This window comes from Danio aesculapii, chromosome 13, assembly GCF_903798145.1.
Source record: "Danio aesculapii chromosome 13, fDanAes4.1, whole genome shotgun sequence".
In the NCBI taxonomy this organism is placed as follows: Eukaryota; Metazoa; Chordata; class Actinopteri; order Cypriniformes; family Danionidae; genus Danio; species Danio aesculapii.
Window position 1 is genome coordinate 20,647,969 of NC_079447.1, and position 6,000 is coordinate 20,653,968.

At 33.3% G+C, this 6,000-nt stretch overlaps 1 protein-coding gene across 4 annotated transcripts in view; it reads right to left on the minus strand.

The window, feature by feature from the left end:
- The window catches only part of sobpa (sine oculis binding protein homolog (Drosophila) a), a 78,720-nt gene that overhangs the window by 22,870 nt on the left and 49,850 nt on the right, over positions 1-6,000 (minus strand). The window lies entirely within an intron of this gene.

A 6,000-nucleotide genomic window follows, 5' to 3' on the forward strand; every position in this document is an offset into this window, starting at 1 on the left:
TATGCTAAAAGTCACTCATTTTGTTTTGTTGACCTCTTGCAATAGCATCCCATGTTTTGTGCTTCATGTTTTTTATTTACAATGTTGAATTGCATTATAGGACAATTTTTGACATTTCAAATGTAATTTCACAGGCAATAAAGTAGAGGTGAGACGCTTATGCTTTCGCGTGTCTTATGGCTCGGAGAAGAATACTGCTTGATTGGAAATTAAGTAAATCACCTTTAGTTTCACTCTGGTTTAGTGATAAGTATCTGTTTTTAAGATTGGAGAAAATTAAATACTCTCTTAGAGGATCCACTAAATGTCTTTATACAGTATGGAATCCAATGATCTCATACTTTGAAAAAGGCGTAACACTTCCCTTAAACTAATGGGCAAATTAAAAGGTCTATGCTTTAAAAGATAATGCAATGAAACTCAAAGGGTATACATTAATGGCAAATATATCCTCACGGTACTTTCAAACTCTGTGAGAATATACTCGTTTTATGTATTTATTAATTTAATACATTTTTTTAAGGGGAGGGGGGGTTGTTTATGGGGAAAAATGCAACAAAAGATAGTATAGTCAAATCTTTGTTTGTATTATTTCACCTTGTTCTTGACTTTTATTGATACTTGGTACATTAAAAAACATTTTTCATTTATCAGAGGCCACCACAGCAGAATGAACCGCCAACTTATCCAGCATATGTTTTACACAGCGGATGCCCTTCCAGCCGCAACCCAGTACTGGGAAACATCCATACACTTATGCACACACATACACTACGCCCAATTTAGTTTATTCAATTCACCTATAGCTCATGTCTTTGGACTGTGGGGGAAACTGGAGCACCCGGAGGTACCAGCGACCTTCTTGCCGTGAGGCGACATTGCTAACCACTGAGCCACTGTGTCTCCAACAATAGTTTATAAAATAAATAATATCAAACAACTACAAATGTCAGCAAAAATCTAACTGTTTAACTTTTATTGAAAGCAAAAGCTGTCAGAGCAGAGATGAAGTAAATATTACTTAATATTACTTAAAAATATTGGAAGTTGTTTTACAGTGTACATTACAGATGGCATGAAGAGTAATATTAAGTTGATTCTGAATGCTCGCATGTAGTATCTATAATTATTAAAAAAAGTTTAACTAAAGTAGAAAGGATAAATATTTAACACTAAAATACTACATGTTACAGTGCTGTTGTAGTACATTTAACCCCATAAACCCCATTACACTTCTTAATCTCATGCCATAATTACATACACACTGAACACAATGAAAATCGAATCACTTCAAACTCTGTTGCTTTTCGTGTTGTCCAAATGTGAGTACTGTTTACTAATGCATTGGTAACCTTAAACCTTTGATTATCATGCCAGTGATGCTGTTCTGAATCTGAAACTGAATATGATTTGCCTCAGGCCTGCCTGAACACACTGCAGAGACACAGAATCCTCTTAAGACTAGTGAATTGACTGCTGAAGCCAGAGTTTCACTGAAGATAATGAAGGCATTTATCATCTGCCACTACTGTCAATGATGGACATTCATCACATGGATAAAGAGAGAGAACAGGAGGGTTACAGAAAAAAACACAGTCAGAAACATTATTACAAACCATCTAAATGAATGTATAGTTTTGTAATTTGTTTTATAATGTTTTTAATAATCATATTGGTATTTTTCTTATTTGTCTATGTTTTTACCAAAAAAAAAAAAAGTATTTATGTATGTATTATATAATTACTACACCAGCTTTTTCATTGTTCATCACAATACTTGACACGTCAATAAAGCTGATTCCAGAGAGAGAGAGAATCATTATAAATATACTGATTACTATTGTTTTTATTACTGTTTTATCCCAAAATGGTGAGTGTTAAACATACAGTTTATTCTGATCTATTCTTTTTATTTATGTATTTTAATTATATGATATATTGAATAATATGGTATATTATATTTTTACTGTTTTTTTATTATATATGTATGTTATATATATATAACTATTATATATATGTTAATATATATAACATTTGTCATGCCAATAAAGCAATAATTGAATTGAGAGAGAGAGAGAGAGAGAGAGAGAGAGAGAGAGAGAGAGAGAGAGAGAGAGAGAGAGAGAGAGAGAGAGAGAGAGAGAGAGAGAGATTTTAGTTTAAAGTACTTTCAAGACCTAACTTCTTTTCTGAATTTTTGCAATTTAATTTCTGGTAAAAAAATAACACAAGATACATTTAATTTGGATAAATGAATTAAATATTAAAAGAAAATTCTATTTTAACCGAAAACACACAAATCTGTTTTCCCCCCACACAGCTCTGCTATATACAGTGAAGTTTCTATTAAGTTACTATATATTAACATTATATAGTTTATATATTAAAAACATTCATTCATTCATTTTCTTTTCTGCTTAATCCCTTTATTAATCAGGGGTCGCCACAGCGGAATGAACCACCAACTTATCCAGCATGTTTTACGCAGCAGATGCGCTTACAGCAGCCACCCTATACTGGGAAACACCCAAACACTCTCATTCACACACATGCGCTATAGGGGAATTGGCCGTAGTGTATGTCTTTGGACTGTGGGAAACCGGAGTACCCGGACAAAACCCACGCCAACACGGGGAAAACATGCAAACTTTACACAGAAATGCCAACTGACCCAACCAAGCCTCAAACCAACAACCTTCTTGCTGTGATGCTACAGGGCTACCCACTGTGCCACTGTGCTGCCCCTATATTAAAAACTATTTTTGTCAAATTTATTTAGAAGTTTTTAAAGTTATATTTAAAGTTTATTTTGTTTTAAGGATGTGTACACTGAAAAAAAGTGGAATTAGAGGTGGGAAGCACAATAACACTAAGGTAGCGTGTGGAGGTTACCATTTTTACACTGTAAAGTATTAGATTCTTGCTGCGTTCATTTTTTTAATTGAATCAAATAAACTTTTAGTCATCTCAACTGAGTAAAAAAATATTATGTATAAATATAAATATAACTGTATAACTTAACAATTTTAGTTGAAACATGATTAACCTACTAGAATAAATTAAAGCAGCATAAAAATATTTATTGTCTTGACTTTTGGTCATTACATTATTTACAGTGCAGTAGAAATGCCTCGCATAAGCAATAATTCGTTTTTTTTGTAATTTGAATCAAAGATGATATAATATGTTCATAAATACATATAAATGTTCATACTTTAAAAAATCGAAATATTAAAAACTTTTAAAGATTTAATAATGCAAATGATCGTTAAACGCGTCCTAACAGACTTGTGAAAAGGGTCCATTGGTTCTATATAAAAGACTGTGGTTTCCTCAGGATGATGTGGAAGAAAATCCATCTGACAGACGCCACTCATTCTGGAGTCAATGTTATTTTCTAATAAAGACTTTGCTCTCTTTTTTTTTTAAACACAGGAGCTGTGACTGTGCCAGTTAACATGCACAGACCAGCTCGAGGCGTGCCTGGATATTCTCAATTATAAATGATTTTCATATTTCCTAAGTTTAAAAAGCGAGACAGATGGAGAGCACTTAACGAGTCACGGCTCTCTAAGAGAAATTTTACTGCACATTACCCTAATGGACTTCTGTCTCACTCTCACTCTTTCTCTTAATCTTTCACTCTGCTTTATTTTGCTCTCTCTCTCTCTCTTTCTAACATGGCTGAGAGGTAATTACTGTCATTATTTCTGCTGTGGCCGTTAAGTCGATGTCCGTGACCATGCTGCGAGTAGCTGGACGCTCTTTTACTGTAATTACCTGCTAACGTATGGCAGCCAACTCAACATTTCACAGGAAGTTTGTGTGTTAATGCTTTTCCTTTCCCTCTGACCTGAGAATGTGTCTATTCTTGACCAGCCATATGCTGATTTCATACACACTCGCGCACACACACACACAGAAAAGTTTGTTTTTGTGAATTCAGGGATATTCCTATAAGCGTACTAGTTTTTAGCATAGACTCTAAAAGGTTTCTATACTTTACAAGCTGTATTTTCTATCACCCTACACACAACTTAAAAAAAATTTTAATTAGGGCATTGCCAATGTCCTCATAAGTCATCTCCTCCTTGTGATACCCATTTCAACACACACACACACACACACACACCTGCTCACACATGCAGATATCCCAGTTGTCCATTCATGTGGAAAACAGAAACATTCAATGCAGATTGACAATGTGTAAACAAAAGCATGGAAAATGAAATGTTTGTTCAGCTATTAATGTAGATAAGCTCATATCCTCATGAGTTTGTCTTGTGTTAAAAGTGCAGGTGTGATTTGACCAGTCTCATATCAATTGATATGTCTTAAGTTGTGATCATTTATTATTGTAACAAATCTTTTTACACCCTAAAATAGTAATTAGTATAAAACAGAAAGGAATTTGTATATATAAAAATTTTCACAGTATGTCTGATAATATTTTTTCTGGAGAAAATCTGATTTGTTTTATTTCGGCTAGATTTTAAGCAGTTTTTAATTTTTTAAAATCCATTTTAGGGTCAATATTATTAGCCCATTTAAGCTGTATTTTTTCGGTTGTCTACAAAACAAACCATCATTCAGTGTCTTGAAAACATCTAGTCAAATATTATTTACTGTCATCATGGCAAAGATAAAATAATTCAGTTATTAGAAAGGAGTTAATAAAACTATTATGGTTAGAAAAGTGCTGAAAAAATCTTCTCTTCGTTAAACAGAAATTGGGGGAATAAACAGGGGGCTAATAATTTAGGGGGTTTAATAATTCTGACTTCAACTTTATACCAAATATCCTTTTTTATTTGTGGCATTACTAAATCATTGACATGGCAAATAAACATTTTATTAATACCAACAACTGCCAGAAAAAAGAATGTATGGGCATTTAAAATTAACTTTAGCATAGATCAGAGACACCCAAGCTAGGGCCTGCGGGCCAAAATTGGCCCACGGTAACCTTGGATTTGGCTTACCATCCCATCTGACAAGATAGGGAGAATGATGGGGATTATTTCGAGATTGTCAATTCAAATTTAATGTAACCCTTTGTTGGATGGTTAAAATCTAACAATGAAATGAAAAGTTTCAATTAAGTGGTGTAAATGAATCAGATTTTGTTTAAATGTACATACTGTCACCTGACAATGCAGAGACTCTGGTGAGCAAATCAAGTCAACAGCAGATTCTGCTTGACTACTGTATTAAACCTCACTGTGTTATAAATGTGTTTATGGTTTTATTGCAATAAGTTATTGTTTAAAGGGTTATACTGCATTAGTAAATACAAAGTAAAGTTTAAAAATGTATGTGGAAAACAGAAACATTCAATGCAAATTGACAATGTGTAAACAAAAGCATGGAAAATGAAATGTTTGTTCAGCTATTAATGTAGATAAGCTCATATCCTCATGAGTTTGTCTTGTGTTAAAAGTGCAGGTGTGATTTGACCAGTCTCATATCAATTGATATGTCTTAAGTCTAGATAAGTGACAATTTATTATTGTAACAAATGTTTTTATATATTATATATCTCAATGCAGAGACTTTGGTGAGCAAGTCAAGTCAAAGGCAGATTCTGCTTGACTACTTTATTGAACCCCACTGTGTTATAAATGTGATTATGTTTTTATTGCAATAAGTTATCATTTAAGGCAGGGGTCACCAATCTCGGTCCTGGAGGGCCGGTGTCCCTGCAGAGTTTAGCTCCAACTTGCCTTAACACACCCTTGGATGTTTCAAGTATACCTAGTAAGACCTTGATTAGCTTGTTCCGGTGTGTTTGATTAGAGTTGGAGCTAAAATCTGTAGGGCACCGGCCCTCCAGGAACAAGTTTGGTGACCCATGATTTAAGGGTTATACTGCTTTAGTAAATACAAATTAAAGTTTAAAGATTTATATATATATATATATATATATTTTTTTTTTTATATTCTGATATAAATTAGGAAATTACCCATGGCAACTTTATTGTAATATAGTTTGTTATATTT